At 39.2% G+C, this 20,463-nt stretch overlaps 1 long non-coding RNA gene across 1 annotated transcript in view; it reads left to right on the top strand.

Annotated features, from left to right (window-relative positions):
• LOC124723236 overlaps positions 1-13,455 on the top strand; it is a 130,854-nt gene extending 117,399 nt beyond the window's left edge. Inside the window, exon 3 of the long non-coding RNA XR_007006551.1 lies at positions 12,956-13,455. This is a non-coding gene — a long non-coding RNA (uncharacterized LOC124723236). The remainder of the gene's footprint in view (positions 1-12,955) is intronic.
• The last annotated feature ends 7,008 nt before the right edge of the window (positions 13,456-20,463 follow it).

Here is a 20,463-nt window from a genome sequence, read left to right as displayed (position 1 = left end):
ATTAACAAGAGTATAAGTCAGGTATTTCATAGTTTTTCACTTCAGAACTAAAGCATACTGAACAAAGGTTATGAGAGGTCTTAACGATGCGAAGGTTTTCTGTTGATATCCTTTCCGATTTTCGGTCTGGCCTACAGCCATTGCTTTCCGACAGCGATCATCTTACCACGACGATAGCGAGCCAGTGCCGTGTTTCATGTTCTGTCTTTGCTATAGTGATAGCTAATATAGATTAATTTACGACGTAGAGGACGACGATAATTTTATTTTCTCCGTGGAACTACCTTCCTGGACTCAAAACCATAAATCTGATTACCCGATGTCACACCTTACATGAAAGTCATTCAAGTTATTCAACACAACTGACAAGAAAATATCAGCTGATTGTAGCAGAATAATTCTGTGCCATTCCAGGAAGTAACTTGACGGTCACAGAACTTGCCCAACATATTACACGATGTTGCCAATTTTACTAGCCAAGAATGATACGTTTACACTGAAACAGCTGAGCAAAACTGAACGCACTCAAACATTCACTAAAGTGACACACAATACTTTTAGCGCAACGCAATCTGACTTTCAATAATCCCTACAAAAGAATGGCCCTGACTAACATTAACCTATACCTTTCACAAATCACTTACCTCACACAGATCTTCGCTACTCAAGCTACTGCCAGCTAAATAAAAGATTCAAACTACTGAAGGCACCAACTACTGATAGGCATAGTTAGCAAATGAAAGATTTTGATAGAGAACAAACAATGTATTTACCTTAATAGTGTTGAAAAGTCATAATATACATAGCAGTTCATGACATCCAGTCTTACAAATTTCAAAACTCCGCCATCTCTCTCCCCACATCCACCACTGCTGGCGGCTCACCTCCAACTGCTCAATGCTATGCGCTGTTCACATCCAGCTGCCCAACACTACAATGGCAGACAACAATGCAAACTAGCCACAGACTGCACACAGCACAGAAGATTCCAGTGAGGTATCCTGGCAGGGTCGCCATATGAAACGTCCCCTTCGAAAAATTTATGAATTACTGTGCTGATAAACCTCTTACATTGTTTGTTTTGCAAACAGCTGAGCAAAACTGAACGTACTCAAACATTCACTAAAGTGACACACAATACAGAGCACTACGTAACGTTGCCAATAAGAAAACATAAACAGCCTACTTACAACACAGCCGATGGTTTCCATGCGTGTGCTTGGAAATACAGAATGTAGCTTGCGTCTCAAAGATACACTGCCGAGTTGACACAGGGTCGAAAGACTAACCAATGACTTTAACTTTCATTTCTATATCTATGTTTAGGAGCTATGGCTTGGATACTAATAACAGTCAGATGCACTGACTGCAAGCTGAAAATCATGAATAAATAACTGTCACAGTCATTATTGTTTTCCTTTCTTAAGCGTATTGCAAACTGGGAAACTCATTCACCAGATTCACTTTTTAGCGCCTATGTTGGTTGCAGTCCAAACAATATGCGTACTTACATCTTTTGATCTTTATAGGCTTAAAAACATTTTTGATAAGAACACTGTCATTGGCGCTTGCCGCAAAACAGACGAACGCAAATGAGAAGACAATAACAGAGCACTGATTGCTAAGCGCGAACATCCACAGAGAAATTCCGAGTAATAAAGGGCCTCAAATCACCCGAGTGAACTGTGCAAAGAAGCAATGCGTAACATGCGCAGTTACCGAAAAAGTGCGCTGCAAAGGCGTACAGAAATTAAAGCAGGGAGTGTAAAAAGCAACACGGTAAGCTGACATCACAGTTTTAATTTCCCGTATTAAAGTAAAACTGTCGTTCAGTCTATGATAATCTTAAGAACGCAAAGTACTCCTAGTCAAAATGATTACGAAACAGTCATTGCTGATACTGTGGTCATAAAAGCGAAAATGTTCTTATGAACAAACTGTTCAGTTTGCAGTAGGCTTATGACAGAAAGACACGGAAATAGCATTAACAAGTTAATCTAACTGAGCGTGGGGCAAATTTGCAAAGTAATGCGTCGCATCCAGCGCGGTTTTCTTAATTTATTCCCTGATGGTTTGATATTAACTTCCCTAGGCCATCACAAAATTTGTATCAGAATCATCGAGGAGCGGCTGCTAGAACAGACTGCTATGTTATGTAGCAACTTGTGAAATTAGGTAGCGCTCATTTTTTGATCTCAACCCTTGAAGCGTTCAACAGGACCGAAAACAGTCATATACACTCCTGGAAATTGAAATAAGAACACCGTGAATTCATTGTCCCAGGAAGGGGAAACTTTATTGACACATTCCTGGGGTCAGATACATCACATGATCACACTGACAGAACCACAGGCACATAGACACAGGCAACAGAGCATGCGCAATGTCGGCACTAGTACAGTGTATATCCACCTTTCGCAGCAATGCAGGCTGCTATTCTCCCATGGAGACGATCGTAGAGATGCTGGATGTAGTCCTGTGGAACGGCTTGCCATGCCATTTCCACCTGGCGCCTCAGTTGGACCAGCGTTCGTGCTGGACGTGCAGACCGCGTGAGACGACGCTTCATCCAGTCCCAAACATGCTCAGTGGGGGACAGATCCGGAGATCTTGCTGGCCAGGGTAGTTGACTTACACCTTCTAGAGCACGTTGGGTGGCACGGGATACATGCGGACGTGCATTGTCCTGTTGGAACAGCAAGTTTCCTTGCCGATCTAGGAATGGTAGAACGATGGGTTCGATGACGGTTTGGATGTACCGTGCACTATTCAGTGTCCCCTCGACGATCACCAGTGGTGTACGGCCAGTGTAGGAGATCGCTCCCCACACCATGATGCCGGGTGTTGCCAAACACGCATACGACCATCATTGGCACCAAGGCAGAAGCGACTCTCATCGCTGAAGACGACACGTCTCCATTCGTCCCTCCATTCACGCCTGTCGCGACACCACTGGAGGCGGGCTGCACGATGTTGGGGCGTGAGCGGAAGACGGCCTAACGGTGTGCGGGACCGTAGCCCAGCTTCATGGAGACGGTTGCGAATGGTCCTCGCCGATACCCCAGGAGCCACAGTGTCCCTAATTTGCTGGGAAGTGGCGGTGTGGTCCCCTACGGCACTGCGTAGGAGCCTACGGTCTTGGCGTGCATCCGTGCGTCGCTGCGGTCCGGTCCCAGGTCGACGGGCACGTGCACCTTCCGCCGACCACTGGCGACAACATCGATGTACTGTGGAGACCTCACGCCCCACGTGTTGAGCAATTCGGCGGTACGTCCACCCGGCCTCCCGCATGCCCACTATACGCCCTCGCTCAAAGTCCGTCAACTGCACATACGGTTCACGTCCACGCTGTCGCGGCATGCTACCAGTGTTAAAGACTGCGATGGAGCTCCGTATGCCACGGCAAACTGGCTGACACTGACGGCGGCGGTGCACAAATGCTGCGCAGCTAGCGCCATTCGACGGCCAACACCGCGGTTCCTGGTGTGTCCGCTGTGCCGTGCGTCTGATCATTGCTTGTACAGCCCTCTCGCAGTGTCCGGAGCAAGTATGGTGGGTCTGACACACCGTAGTCAATGTGTTCTTTTTTCCATTTCCAGGAGTGTAGCTTGCATGGGTTTAGTGACGCCTTGAGCGCTCTTACTTCTACAGCTAGTTATTTGCTCTACAAGGCAGCCTGTGTCTGTTATACCACCTTCTTTTGTCTCCATGCACTATATTTTGGAGAACAAAACTGCTGATCACGTGAGGCTTCCATTGTCAAGTTAAGCGCTTCTGCGCTAACTCTCAGTACTCGCCTTCAGATGTCGGATACTGGTGATGAAACTCAACGCACACACACAGAAACGGAAATTATTCTTTTAGTCTTTCTATTCCCGAAATCAACTTGACCAATCCCTGTGGATCCCAAACGTCAGTTTTGATAAATTCATATACTACCGAAATAAATCTGCACCTACTTGGCAGCTAACACCTCTCTTCTATCCTCAACGAGGGACACCAACTGGCACGTCGATTCCACGAGTTCCCAACAGTCCCTGAAATTTTTAAGGTTTGTGCATTTTCGCTAATCGCACCCTTGGGCCTTTATGCTGATCTAGCCTTCAGTGCCCCTATAGGTACTACCCTACAAAGTGTCGCTTTCTGACCAAAGCTCAAGTAACGCTCTCATCGTAAATATCAGGACAGTTCTCATGACGTCACGGGACACCGTCCCATCAAATCCAGTACAGCAGATCAGATTGGATTCCCGGATTCCCATCATTAATGGCTGTATACAAACCTAGGCATCCAGTTTCCCTACCAGTCTCAGCCCATAGCTCGTTAGCATGAGAGAAAGATGTGGGAGGGGAAATTAAAGATGAATAAATATTAACAGAAATCTTTTACATATTTTTAGGAGGACGCAATGGGTAGCAATAGAGTACAAGAGAGAGATGAATTTTTTAAAAAAATAGCCTTAAAATCTTTTTCATAATTCATTACTTTTTAAGTATGTAGACAGAGAGCAAGTGAAAAAGAAATGTAATACTTAAAATGTTAATATAAATCAATTTCAATGGAAAAGGTAACTATAGGAAAACTAACTTGTATTTTATTATCTCGGGTTCAAAATTTTTCTGTCCCCAACGGCTCTTCGACAGGCTCTCAGAAAATTGAGAAAAAGAACAAGTAAAGAAAATAACATCTTTTGAATTCACTAATAGAGGGGTAGTCAACTTTTTGTACTTTTTTATTTCTATTAGTAATATAATTTTCTAAACTCCCACTGGTTCCACAGTAATGGTAATTTATAATGCAGGGAACTAATTTTACTATATCAAATTTATAAATTACAGTTACAGTAAGTTAAAGCATCTAATAATAGTCACTTACTAAGTACTTTATATACGAGATTCATGTTCGTGTTTGCAAATATTGGTAAACTTTTGCTGCTCTGTGCCTTGGTGACAATGAAAATTTGTATATAGGCCGGGACTAGAGCCCACAGATTCCACTTCAAGTGAGCGATCGTCTTGACCGCCTCCTTTCTTGCGTAGGTATCCAGAATATGAACTTTCTGAAGCACGTTAAGGGAACGCCGTTCATGTTCCAGGCTTGTTCCTTGTATCTTCTCCATAACGGATTTTTAATTAAGTGTAGTCATTTAAGTGTAGCCCAAAGATCTACGCCTATCGACCATCGTCGTCTACGAAATGACGGGATTATCAGAACCCCGTAATTTACCTTCATTGATGCGAGCAGCAGATACAAGACAATAGACATCCAGCGTAGCCTTAAGCAATGGAACCTTAGCTGAAGATCAGAGTAACACCATCACATCATCTGCGTATGCGCGCACAGAGAATGTTTCGCCACAGTGTGTCCACCGTTGTAAGTGAGCGATGATCCTTCAGAGAAGGGTCTCAAGTGATAAAACAAACAATGACACTGGAAGTGGCTTTCCCTGAGGGAAACCCCTACATTTGATAATATGGGTATCAGCTGGCCATTGACAGCCACTGATGCTTGGATACCTCTAAACAAATTGCACTGTGCGTGTCATTTGTGAACCCAGTGGCTTCCATTACATACAACAGGAAATCATGGCTGACCCTTTCGAACGCTTTGTCAAAATCTAAAAATGCCAGAGCACCAGGAATAGAAATAACGTCTGCCAATGATATGATATCACGACGTCCTGGTACTGGGGTCAGAATAGTATGACCACGAATATAACTTTGATGTTCAGCTACAACTTTCCCTAGCAACACAGACAGCTGGCTATTCACCACCCTCGTCACAGTCTTGTAATCAAAATTTGATAGTGCAATCAGGCGAAAGTTATCAGCTGCTGCCTGACCAGAACTTTCAGGAATTAACATAATTTTGCCAACTGTAAGCGAGTCGAGCACAACCCTCCTCTCAACACTTCGTTCAAAAGTAATATATAGATAGTACCCAATAAAGGCCAAAACGCACATAAAACTCCTTAGACTCCAACCCCGGAAACCTGTGGGAAGGCGATCTGACAATAAGGTCACAGACATCGTCACATTGAAAAGTTTCTAAAAACACAGAATCATGAGTAGGTGTAAGTCTATGCTCTAGGGCCTGAACAAATAAATCGGATGAGGTATCGTCAGGAATGGGTTCCTCATACAACCCAACACAGAATTCAAATAGAGCATGCAATATGTCCTTTCTTGCCGTCATAACATTACTGTCCTGTGTAGGAACCTCGACCACCCGAGCACGTTCGACAGAGTGAGTAACTGCAACATCAAAACCAAATTTGTATCAAATGAAGGATGCTGCAGTTTCTTGGCTAAATGGCTTAGACGTTCATATATAAGAATTATGTTGCTGCCTGTGTCTTTGAACGCAGTCAGCTTTATTGGCGTACATTTATTGTTCATTTAATTCTTTTATTACTTATTATTCATTTTAATGTTCTTTTTATTGCACACTTCAATGTCGATTCAACTTATCGTCTTAATGTACAATTTGTTGTTCCTGTATTGACTCTTCTCACAGGCCATTTTTACTTTTTCCACTGCTCTGCTATTGTTGCCATTATGGTTCATCACAATATTAGCATTCATCCAGCCATCTTCTTTCTCGTCTTACCCTTCTCATTTTTTTTCTTTTAGAGGTAGTTAGAATGTTGATAATTTGTTTTTAATTGATCACATGGACATCCACACGATATACTGTGTCCCAGAATTAGCGTCCAAGACATCAACCGTATACGACGAAGACCTGAATAATATTAAAAACCAGATGAAGAAATTGCGGACTTTGTTGCCATAGAGGGGTTTGTGGGACTACGAGGCACATTTCACAGTGTCTGACATTGGATCCTTTGCAGGTGCGTTAGTCATGGGAATGGGAAGTGAAATAATAGTTCGGAACATGTGACGGACGAGATTTGGAGCTGTATAATTGTGCAGCGTGAAGCAACGTTTAGCTTAACCTATTAGCGCCCAGTTTATTTTTAATTAACATGTAATCTTAATTTTTGGAAAACTTTATCCTGGCAGCGAAACTTATTGATGTGTAAGGAAATTTTGGGTCGTCCTCGTTTGTGGACGCTGAGCTCTTGGCAGTTGTTTTATCCTTACCTTGCGTACTAGAGAAGTGACAAGGGATAAGGAAATTCTTAATAATGAACTCATACCAACCTTTCAAAATTATTATTTATTTTACAGTAACACATATTTACAAAAGTTTTAACATAAAAACTTCCGAAAATCAAAATTTAGTTAAGGCCTATTGTGGTATTTGGTAAAGTATTCCATAAAGAGCGTAACGTTACATTTTCTACACTATATTTTAGGCTTTCCTTATAGTTCTCAACTTCTGGATGACATGTGGTTTCTGATCATATCGTATATCTGGTACGGTAGTCTTGGGAGATGACACGAATTTTGTGGCATTCTCTTAGTTGACCTCATTTCAAAGCCTTTCTTCAGTTACGTTATGGCAGTCTGTTTTCTGAATTCTTTCATTGAAAGAGAAGTTCCCTCATTGCACCTCTTGAAAGCCAGGCATGCATTTACAATAGTCATATCTACCATCCTACCTAAAAAGGCACCAGTACAACATTTTACCTCGCACTGCAGTTGTATGCTTCTCTATTAGCCAATCATGAAGGTCGATTCCTCCTATGAAATCCTTGTATGCATTCAATGGTTGTGGCTGTGGAAGACTGAGCTATTCTTTCTGGGATGAATTTCAACGTTGGACTTTGACCTTAGGGAGCAGAGAGTCAAAATTAGTTGCTACTGCAACACACTCGTTATCATTCCATTTGCTGACCAAAATTTCCTTCTCTCCCTCAAATCTCAAATTATAATATACCGTCCCTTTCCTTTTCTTTAGAGTATATGGTGATAGGTGGCACTTTCCCGTTCTGCTTTCTCTTGTATGGAATCCTAGTTTCTTCAGTCGGACAACCGGGACATGGTAAGTAAAGTAATTGCAAAAAAATACTTTGTAGCAGCTCTACTCATCAATAAAGGGCAACATTTTCAAAAATACTTTGAAACCCCGTGCTAGATCCTCATTGTAATCCTTCTGGTCTTTCCCATAGTATAGTAAGAACTGCTTTATAAAGTGATGTTCATAGTATTTCACAATCATTTCATCAACTACTAGATTTTCCTGAAAGAGTCCTCATTTGTGACAGTTTCGTACCAGAGCCTCTGCTAATGATTTTATTTTGAAAGATTTGTCACTTTTTTTATTGGCCTTTTTATTACAATTGAAATGTAATATAGATTTCAATACAAGATACCTATTACAGCTCATTGCGCCTTTCACTATACGAATACCATCATTCTCAGATCAATATTCTCTTACATTGGACAATTGATGATAGCTGGTAAACAAATACACGAATTTCATCAGGTACAAATGAAAAATCTATATTATTTTTACGTTCCCTATCGCATCTTTGAGTTTCCTCTACAGTCATGCTTACAACATCTTCCGAAAAATGTTCTTCAAAAACTTGTACGGGTTCAATTCATATGAGAGACAAGAAAGTTTCTTCTTAAGTCAGGAAATGAAAATTTCGGATCCTGATCACACCATGTGTGCCTTTGGAAGAAACATGAGGAATGTCTTTCTTCTCTCCTTTATGTAAAATTGCAATAGTACCTGCGTATACATGGGTATTTCTTAACAAGTCATCTTCAGTATTTTCCTCATTCGTCTACTCATCTACATCTGGATGCAGAGCTACCATATTTGCTTTTGTCTTCAGAAAATAGATATCCTACTGCCTCTTCAACGGTTTTAAAAACTTGGCGAACCATGACGAAAGAATGTGAAAAGTTCGAAAAACATAACATTTTCCACAGAAGTGCCCAGTGTCCTCAAATGAGGCCAGCAAGTTTTCATGCACTGGATCACAAAATGCAATGAAGTATTTTGCCCTCCACTAGTAACAAAAACTATCACAGTGTTAGGTTGCACAGCATCCAGAAAATGACAGTTTTTCCTGTTTTCATTCTTTTGTCATCATGTTTAGTTTGTGTTTGACCAACTATACCGAGCTAACAGCCCATTAATTGCACTTACCTCAATCGACGAACGAACAGTGACAGAACCCCGAACAGGGGACTGACGTACTAGGGCATGCATTGATATTATGATATAGTGCATTGATAATGGCTAGGCACTAGCCGAAATCTAGATTTGCTTAAAAAGACCTGAAAGAAAAAGACGACTGAGTGCTGTGTTCCATCATTTTGGAAGCCATATCACAGTCATTGGGTGCACGCAATTCCTGATGGAAAGTAACTTGTCTTACCTCAGTTCTCGAGATAGAAACGTCTGAGTTCAAATTCCTTTGTAAAGCTTTGAACTGTGGGCATAATTTATTTCTAAAATTTGGTTACAAACTTCGTGTGCTACAGTTAATATTTTCTGACAAGTAGGTAATCCAGTAACATTGTGTTACAAATTTGATAAAGCTGCTCTTTCATGAGAGCTGTCATGGCTGCTTATAGGCGCACAATTACTAGTTATATCTTTACTCCTGACGAATCTATAACATTTCTTACACTGGATTAGTAATGATTTAACGTTAGGTTCTATGTTTTGAGAATAACTCTTTGAAAATAGCTTTTGTGATTGGATATTTTCTCTGACGTAAGGCAACATCTCGTTTGAGATTTTATGTACTTGTAGAAAAATATCTGAATTATAGCGAAGCCGATAAGCAGTAACGTCAACCATTTCGTTACTCTCTTCTGGCTGGCACGTCTTTGCCCATCGATAGGATGGTTGTTGCTTGGGGGACTGTGGAGCGGTAACAAGATAGCGCGGGCTACGGCAGTTGGTGTTCTGTGACCGACGTGGAAATTTGCAGTGATTACTGGGGTAAAGTCTGTGGAGATTTTGAGTCGCTTCGTTTAGGGAGAAACGAGGCCCATATAGCGTGGACATGATGGTACGTTGCTTTTCGTGGAACGTGTTGCATGGGAACAGCTTCCTGTTCTGTAGTATGGATGGGCTGCGTCAAGGGATTGTTATGTGGTAGGCCTTCTGAGTAATTCCATACTGAAAGCAATCTGCTGCTGTTAACTGACGTTATTCATTGCTTCTTGTCAGTGTGTTTGCCGCCAACTTACGGGCAGTATTGTTTTTCTGTGCCTTGTGGCCCCTTAAGCATTACGCAGGGTGTACAGAAATTCCATTACAAAGTTCTGGGACTTGTAGAGGGGAGTGAGTACATGATATTTTGAACAGGCACTCATGTCAGGAAATGTACCATTTCCCTTTTCCGACGGTTTCAGTTCAGGTCGTAAACTCATCCACATCTGCTTGAAACAACAAATTGGCGTGATGCAATACAAATATTTGGTAACAACTCGAAAGGAAACATAACGAAACGTCCATCCCGCTAATACTATGAAATTTTCAGGAACTGTTCGCAACGTGTTGCTGTCTCCCTGGAACTAAAAAATACGAAATCTTGCAATTATTTTCTGATTTTTAGACGATTGTATATAAAAAAAGTTAATTTTGGATGTGCTAAATTAATAACTCTGTTAATGATACAATTTGTACCATAAATTAACAACTGTAGTTCAGTGGTCTTATAACCTTCTCAGGACACTACAACAAAAATTTCAGATGATTAGAATTTGAGTTATGGATTTTTATAGAAAAAAAGGCAATAGAAAATTAAAAATTCAAATTTCTGGCAAAATATTAATCCTGCATATTTTATTATATTTTTCCATTAAAACACAGCTCTTTTGCTTTACACATGCAAAATTTTAGATTTGTACATTAATAAATATGGCTGTAATGATTTTTTAAAATAACTGTTTACATTTTGTGTTACATCCCTCCTTAAGGAGCATTGACTCATGAAGTTCTTTTGTGGAGGCACGCTGAGGCAGAAATAAAGTCAAAAAATGTAGGAACTGTAAGCACATAACCAAGGTTACGATTAGACTTGGCCAAAGCTTTTGTTGTGGCTTCTCTGATAGGGAAACCTTACAGCCCAGACAAAGGAAATTGTACTTATATGTGAGGCCATGCAAGTCGGCAGCCCATGCTGTGTACGACTGTCCATGTTGTTTATGAGACTGATTAAACTGTAACATAGCTGCAGCAGGTGCGCCTGCTGACTACAGTATTCGTGAACAGAGTACGGAGATTACTGAAAGATAAATCACTTGGGTCTGACAGTGGCTGCAATATCTGCACCACTTCGTGTAAATGAGAACCAGAAGACAAGAGGAAAGCATTTTGCTGCCTACGAGAAACGTCATGAGCATAACAGCATATCTTTGCCAACTGTTGCTGTTGTTCCTTGAACTGCCGCTATTTCAGTGACAGCTATTGCTGGCAAAGTTCCAGAAACTTGCGATTCATAACACTGACACTGGTTGTAAGTGTGTCACTTAAAACTGAGGGCAAGATTACATCGCCACTTTTATGTCTGCTCTTGATACAAATGCATAATCTGTAAACAAAGCCAAGTTCGTCACGAGTAGAACACCGAGTGAATGCCAAAAACAATGACTAGAAAGTCAATGTCCACAACAGGGTCGATATCTGTTAAGCAGCTAGGGGTGGTAGGTTGTAATTCATGGGAAGTACTATGTACGACTGACTCATGGTGCTTGTCTAGTCCTAGACTGTGAGCAGCTGGGACAACACGACCAACCTGTGGTGGTATTTGTCAGTCACCAGCTTTAGCACATCCGAGTTGCTATCGATCTCGGCTCCTGGCAGAGATGTCGAACACCAGTTCGAACCCTTTGTTCGTACCACAACACATTACTAATTCCCATCATTTCCAACTTTAAGGTATTCACTGTTTTTTTTTCAGGAAAAAATGTGCTTTCTGCAATATTTTTCCAAGCAGACGCCATACAGCAGAGCTCAAGAAATACAACAGAGCTTCCCTTGCTTTCAGCCATTAACAGAAGCAACGTAGCTAACCATGTTGACTAATCATACAAGTCCAAATGAGTCAACTATTCAGACTGTTCATCTTACACTGACTGAAAAGACAGCTGCTACTCTTCAAGAAATATATGTTAATCTGGCCTTTCTACAGATAACCTACCGATGTGGTTGCACCTCTGGTAAGGCTGTCTGTAGTATTTAGGTGGGTAAGTCCACTCTCCACAGAAACGTCCATGGATCACAGGAGACTTCAGCACAATATATTACAAAATAAGGTAAAGTACCATTGACATAGTCACCAACTAAAAGATTAATGTGATTGGCATGTGCACTCTTCCAAGAGCCTCACGACCTTAATTATTTGCGTGAATGTGAGGTAGTAAATATACAATGAAGTTTTCTTCTGAAAGGGAACCTGCGTCTTGCTGCTATCTAGGCTCCCACTGATCTATGTTTAGAAGGTAATCCACTTTCTCTTTCACATTGGAGTCATCCTGATAAACAGAAATTGTTCTCAATACCTACTTTAAACAGTTGTGGGGGACATATTTTCTTACACATGTGTATGGGGTAACATAATTCAGTACAGAACACTTGTTTCATGAAAGTGTGATAAACACTGATTTTTGAAGATGGATACGATGAACACAAGCATATTTTGTGTGCATTAACACTTCAGTTACTTATGTGTATATGAAGTAGTGGACATACATTTAGGGTTTTCTATAGAGAACAAACTTCATCTTGCAGTAATTTGTGCATTTATGATATTTGATTAGGAGGTCATTTCAGTCTTTTTCTGTGTAGGAGAGTTCCTCTGAAAAAGAGATATATTCCTGGGAAAATTATTGTCAAAATAAAATCTAAATATCTATGGGAGCATATTTTTATTTTATAAAAATATATCTGTATAGAAACATATATTGCAGAACAATATTCAATATACTAAATGACATTTTTGAAGCACAAATTAAAAAAAAATATTAATACTGATGGTCACAATTACAATTTGTATGACCAAACATGTTATTTATTCCAGTGAAGATGAGCCAGTGAAGGTTCTCTGACTATTTCTCAGAAGCAAAGCAACCAGTCGTCGAAATATGCGAGCAGATTGATGTTCATCAGTGGGATCATCATCATCATCATCCTCCTCATCATCATCATCTTCTTCATCCAACATGGAGTCATTCTGGTAAAATGATAAATTATTCTCAGTGTAAGTAATAAATATTTCTGTCAAACATTTTTTGTTTATGAAATTAATACCTGTATAGAATTATATAGTTCAATAAAATACGCTAGAAATAAGTTATGTTAGCAATGTATGACAAAATCACTGATTACTGAAGTTGGTTATGATGGACAAGAGTAGCCTTTATGTGCCAGTACACTTAATTTACTTGTTTGAGTGTGAGGTAGTCGGTAAACATTGGAGAATTTTTCGTGAAGATTTTAGGAGATAGCCTTTGTAAAAGAACTGTCTGAGAAGCCAAATGTTTAGCTGATGGAGACTATAAATATTTATTCTAATATGCTAGAAACTTCCAAATGATAAAATAGAGAAATAGCATATATCCTATAATGAACATATTGAAAAACCTTCAATTTTTCGCAAACACAATTGTGTATGAAAAATATTTTCTTCATAAACAAAATTTAATATAAAGCAAACAGTTTCCATTATTCATATCATTCACAACATTAGTTACATGAGCAAGCAGTTATATAATAACTATTTAAATAAGAGATATTTTATTGTTTATACTTTAATAAAACATTTATTCATATCAAAAGCTAAGTTACTTTTCATTCCAATTACATCTGTTTTGCTAATTTTATTGTTTATAACAAAGGCACACTGCCATAAAATTTTCACCGATAAGAAGAACAGGGTAACCAAGAAAAGAAAAGATTCAAAAATTCCCTAATATTTCCAGGTTTTCCAGGAAAGTTTGCAATAATTATCCTGATTTTGAAATCTTATTATTAATATAAAGATAATTTTTAATTAATTTCTAATTGTCAAGAATTAAACCTGGTACAAAACTCACAAAAATGAAGAAGACACATTTATTTAAATAGTTTATTTTATTTAATTTTAGCATATTGCCATACTTAATATTTTATAAGTAATTTAACAATCTTATGAAATGTGCATAATTTAAAATAAGTAATACATAAATAACCTAATGACTTGTAGTATGAAATAGTACAAAGTATAATTCTAATATGTTGTATATCAAATTAATGAAGAATTTCACATTGCTCATCAATAGCTTAAATCTCAACTAAAAGTTAATCTTTTTTTGATGCCAAATCTTTTTTTCCATTTGCTACACTTTTCTTTTAAAAATTTATGATTCAGTCATTGTAGCTTTTTTTCCAACATACAGTTTCTTCTGACAATTTTGAATCTGAGTTCTGATAAGAATGAATTAAAGATTTTGGAACACATAGAGTTGCAACATCTCCATTTAGGATAGAGTCATACCAGGCAATTAAAGTTTCATTTTTCATATTCTTAACTAAGTTTTAGAATTGACTGAAAAACATCTTTCAGCATTAGCATTACCATAAGATAAAATCATAATTATCTTTAACAGTTTAATTAATGATTGTAGATTGGTGTGCATAAGAATTAATTCATTTCAGCAATGATGTAGATAACTGTTAGCACGTGAATAATTTTTGAGAAGTTGTTGTGCTGAAAGCTGAGAACATAAATTGTTGAAATCTTGAGTTATTTCATTAGTCACAATGTCACTGATCCAGCTATTTTCATTCAAACTAGCGGGCAGACTTTGCAATCTGCCACTTCTGATTTTAGGAATATGTATAAAACTTGAATCACAACTTTTTTTAGTAAGCTTATACAGCGTGATTTTTTCCACAGTGTACAAGCTTTAGGGATTGATTGATGAGAGGATATGGAACAAAGAAGGTCTAATGAACTTATGGCCAGAAAGGCATGGTTTCCATGTTAGGGACCATTTATTCAACCATACATTGTTACAGAAATTGCAGTCTAATATGCGCTGTACCATGCAGCCACAGTTAGAGTATATGGTGAAAATGGTTTCCATGTGACTCAACACATGGATGTATGCGCTCTGTGTCACACATTCACATTGGCCAGGCTGCATCTGAACAGTGTCAAAGGCAGCATGTATACACTGCTTCAGTGTCTCCACATCTAGAATGGCCTTTGCATACACGATAAATCTGAGTTGGCCCCCTAACCAGAAATCACAAGGGTTGAGATACGGTGAACGACCAGGCCATGAAACTGGACACCGTCGTCCGATGCATCGACCAGGGAAGATAGGATTGAGATGCATCAGGACATTAACGGCAAAGTGGGCTAGAGTACCATCATGTACCAGCCACATAACTCTTCAAAGCATCAATGGCACATCTTCCAGCAGAGGAGGTAAAGTTACCTGAAAGAAACGTCGATAGTTCTGGCCTGTTAGGCGATGTGGAAGGAAGACTGGTCCCAAAATATGGTCGCCAGTTATCCCGGCCCATACATTCCAATTGCACCGATGCTGATGATTCGCTGTCACAATACCACAATAGCATGGGGATTGTGCATGCTATCACACAGATGACTGATACGAAACTTGAAGATACCACTCCGCATAAAGGTGGCATCATCTGTGACTAGACTGGATGGCACAGATCGTCGAATCGTGGTTGCATGGTGAAGAAACCAGTTACAAAACTGTTCTCAATGTGGAAAATCTGTTGCTAGTAAGCCTTTCACACTCTGTAAGTGATAACGGTAGTAACAATTGTTATGGAGAATGTTCCACATGGTCATCTGCCTTACCCTGTAATGGTGGGCCAACTGCCTAGTACTGAAACATCGATCGCCATCCACAGTGTTAATCTCATTTTCCTCCAAGTCTGGTGTCCAAACATTTTGCGTATGCCCTTCATGATTTCCTGCTTCCTGAAACGACCCTGTCTCAGAAGCAACGGGGAAGCAATGTTGCAAACTTTGAATGCTGTGGTTGTTGGTGGTGCGGGTAGGTCTCCTGATACAGCCTTGCTGCCCATTGCCATTTGCCTTTCCATAAGTAAACTCCATGTCGGCAAGATCTCAGTTCGAATACTGAACTATGTGTACAACGCTGTATCACATCCACTAGAAGGTGAGTCAGCAAGAAAAGTGAATCGGACACAACATTACCAATTACTATGGCAGGAGAGGGCGCTAGGACATGACGTATGAGAACAATACCACCCTCAAGGAGGAAACCATGCATACTGTAACTGTGGCTGCGAGGCACAGCAAGTATTAGACACTAGTGTCTGTAACAAAGTGTGATTGAATAAATCGTCTCCAGCATGGAAACGATGCATTTCTGTAACAAAGTATGATTGAATAAATCGTCTCCAGCATGGAAACGATGCATTTTTAGACATAAGTTCATTAGAACTTTTTTGTTCCATGTCCTCTCATCGACTAGTTTCCAGAGTTTGTACATGGTGGAAAAAATCACCCTGTATAATAAACATCAACAATTTTTCTGTAAAAGCCATGAAAGCACCTTTTCTATAATCTAAAGTCATAAGATCAGTGTCATTTTGTTGTTTTTTAAATCTTTGATAACTCTTTTTAATTCCAAATCGTAAGTCTACTTGTTTGTACAGAAGCAAATTGTTTCTATCAGTTAAGTCTATAACTGATAAGGGGTAAACAAACTTCTGCATATTTGCTTTAATAAATCTTTGCATTACATTTTCAGTAACTGTCACTAATGAGTTACTCAGAAATGGGGATTTAGTGAGCTAATCGGTCACCAAGTATTGGTACGAGCTAACATGAATTTGTTGTACAGCTAAATTCTAGTGGGCCCAAGAACTCAGGGCACACCGCAGCAGGCCTGGCTTAGCGACCAGTGCAGGTGCAGAGACAAGGAGCGTATGGCCGGAAATGCGAAAATCCTCGTGTGGGAATTTCTGACACTTAAGAGGACAGATGATGCTCCAAAAGTAAGAGAGTGTTAAACAACGTGAAAGATGGCTTCTCACAGTTCTTTAAGAGCCTGTAATAATTTACAATCAAATATTATTCGATGATCCGAGAAAAACGACGCATATCCAATGGCACAGCAATAATTTCAGTATCTTTAAAACAGAGAACTTTTATAATTTACAGTGACTAAATATTTCCACAATGATTCTCTGGATAAACAACTTTTAAACACTTCATGCAATTTCAACAAACGATATCTCAGATGATAGCATTGCATGATAGCTATCATCCCTGAGAGCTACTCATCTTTATCTATTTTATATATTGGCTTATGACGTCTTTTGTAACGTTTTATTATTACGCAAATGGTTGTCAGAACTCATATTCTCCACAGTTACACAGCAAATGAAAACAGCATGAATGCCTCATATTTTGTCATACTTGTGTATTTATTTAATGAACAGTTTACTATTTTCTTAGTAAACTTATTCAAAAGTTGGCAGCAAATGCTATTGAAAAACTGTGCAAATTTAAAAGCGGCCAATCGTATCTGTTAGCGGACACCACAACTGAAAAGAGAACCAAAAGATGCTTCTGAGATGCAGGCATAAATAACTGTGTAAACAAAATTTAACGACAATCCATTGTCACTTAACATGAGCACACTTGCACAAGAATACTAGCTTATTTATTTATGAGCAAACACTTATTTTTAATCAGTGTGCATGGTCTGAGTGTATCAAAAGTTTATAACATTTCTTTTATTTAAATATTTTTGTGACATATTAGTCTAGTGTGGTAAAGTGATCAAGTGAGTCAAATCATATCTGCAGAGTTCAATAACAACATATATTTGGTGGGGACAGCCTTTAGCCAAGGGAAACCAGACAGTAGCGGAACACTATGGGAGTCAAGTGCAGACTAGGACTTTTCGAGTGATGAACTTAAGGGAGCGATTCTAGATACTTTTACGTTTATGATGGAAGAAGTTATTCGAAATTACAAGTGATGGGTTCTGTATGGTGAACAGCTACCATGAGATTTCAAATATTGAGGATAATTTTCCGTTAGATCTTGAAGGGAACACTTTACGTCGAGTGCTGTAAGAACACAGACCTACCTGCGACAACGTGTGATATTCGTTCGTATCGATGATAGACTCTAAGCGATGAACGGCCGCTATAATACTTTAACTTTTGAAGGGACTTTATATTTCGAGGTCTGAATGTTCTCCAGAGTAGGACTGTAACTTTATATGCTTTTATTACGGAACTGAGAATAGACACAGTATAGTTACTATTTTTTGTATCATGTGTGTTAATTTATGAATTATCATGTTGAACTCTGAACTGTTTTGAGCTGGAGAATATTTCGTGTACTGTGAGTTCGAAATTGACTTAGTTTTCGCGTATCTTTGATGACTATTTAGTCTGGGGATTTTGCTACCACTCTCGTAACACTCTCGACATTAACTTTACTACATTTGATAAGGGTATTTTATGTCCGTATTATACCTGATTATCGTAGAACCACTTTCCGTTTATCTGACATGTCCTTTCATGAATAAACATTATTCGACATAATTTTCTATCGTCTACATCAGTTACAGACGTTAGAACACAACTCTTTTTGTTAAATTATTCATTTATCTTTTACTTTATATTTCTGTGTATTTTATTAATTTGCAATTCTAGCCAATGCGTAGACTATTTGACTACAGGATCACAACTACAGATTATTATATGCAGCAGTTAGCTGCAGGGCGTGAAAGCTGACGTGCACATCGAGCTATTTTTTAATTAGAGTCCAAGTGTCTAAAGTACGAGTAACCACAGGTAAAGACGCAACTGGTTTGTTCGTATGTGGTGCTGTTTGGAAGAGCAGCTACACTAACAGTAACTGTAAGGTACCGCCGCAATTGGAGTTTTCTATCCCGGGATACGAATTTAATCCCTTTAGAATTACACCTATAATTTTAACTCTTTAGGATATTCTGTTATACAGGTCGCAAATCTATTGCATGATAGGCAGTTTGAGTAGGGGCTTCGAGCATAAGATTATGCAGCAGCTGCATGCGTGAGAATTGGTAGCAAAAGGTGACTGTGGGGAAGTTAGGTGCAGAGCCTCGCAAATGAAGAAGAAGAAGAAGGTTACACAGAGGCGTGCTGAGTTCGAGTCTGCAGCAGCGGCGAAGACTGACGGCGGCGACTTCGTTCGTCAGCATCGCCTGCATCTGCACATTCGGCAGCACCAGTGCAGCAGAAGCAGACAGCATGACCGATAAGTTAAGTATATGCGCCGTAGTATTAATGTGTGCGTCACTGATGGAGCCTAGAACGAATGAACAGGCACCCAGTCTGGGTTATTCAGATAATTCTAGTGGGCCAGTTAGTACTAAATTTGAATGTGTCAGTGTCGAAATGGAACTCATTGATTGGGGGCAGATAGTCCAAAATCAGAGAGGGGTAGTAAACTTACAGACGATTCATCGTCACAGATGATGAAATTTTGCTAGAACTACGTTCTAGTATACGGGCATTCGCTGGCAGACATGGGCAACGTGCCTGTCATTTCCTAGGTTAGACATGTATCAGATCAAAGTATACTACTCGGAGGTGGGGATTCAATCTATATTTGACTCATCTTCTTACCTCACAAACTACGACTCAACTCATTATAGTGTAAAAAGTATATATTTTAAATCTGTGCATGAAACACCAGTATTCGTCTATGATCCACACCAATGAACCTAAGAGTGAGAGTGACAACATATGGTATGTAATACAGATACACAAGTTTTAAATATATAACATCATTTTTACTTTTTAAAACGCAGTTTTTCATGCTGATTCAAATCTGTGAACAGGCTGAACTTTCATAAAACACCATATGTTAGAATTTTCTTCATATTTGTGTCAGTTCTCAAGTAATGCCTAAGTTATCTTGGCACTCTAGTAGAAACACCAAAGAAACTGCTTTTTACATACAGTTTTGCATACATCAAAATATTTTTAGGTTTAATCACTATCAACTATCCCATTGGGGTAACTGTGTTCACTTGTTACCATGTAGATACAACCGTTAAATGTAGTAACACAAACAAATGTTGTAATGACTCCAGGTGAAGCTTTCGCTTCTAATGTTGGCGCCCGTGAGTTATTTATTATTATTCATGGTGACAATAGTACTTTCGTCCACGCTAGTGCACAAATATAAGATTTTGAGGTCAGTAAACTTTTGCTGCTAAAACAATGTATATTATTCGGAAAGTTAAATTAAGATTTATTGATTTTCCTCAGACTGTGAAAAATATAAAAAGTGTGCATGGAAATTTCACTCCTGTTGTCAGTGTGTAACTTATTTATAGTTAATATGCCATCCAGAGTTTGCAGAAATTCATCAGCCTTTTTCGATACATGAGTGGCTATGTAACTGAGAAATCCCACTAGAAGACATGTACATTATAAGGGCTGCGTAAAAAATTCTCAGCCGTTCCCAGAAGTCGCAGCAGTACTCGCGTGATTTTTTCCCCTTACGGTAGTATTACTCGTATGAATCAT

This window comes from Schistocerca piceifrons, chromosome X, assembly GCF_021461385.2.
Source record: "Schistocerca piceifrons isolate TAMUIC-IGC-003096 chromosome X, iqSchPice1.1, whole genome shotgun sequence".
In the NCBI taxonomy this organism is placed as follows: domain Eukaryota; kingdom Metazoa; phylum Arthropoda; class Insecta; order Orthoptera; family Acrididae; genus Schistocerca; species Schistocerca piceifrons.
Note: the sequence above shows the minus strand (reverse complement) of the source record. Positions and strands in the feature narration are given on the sequence as shown.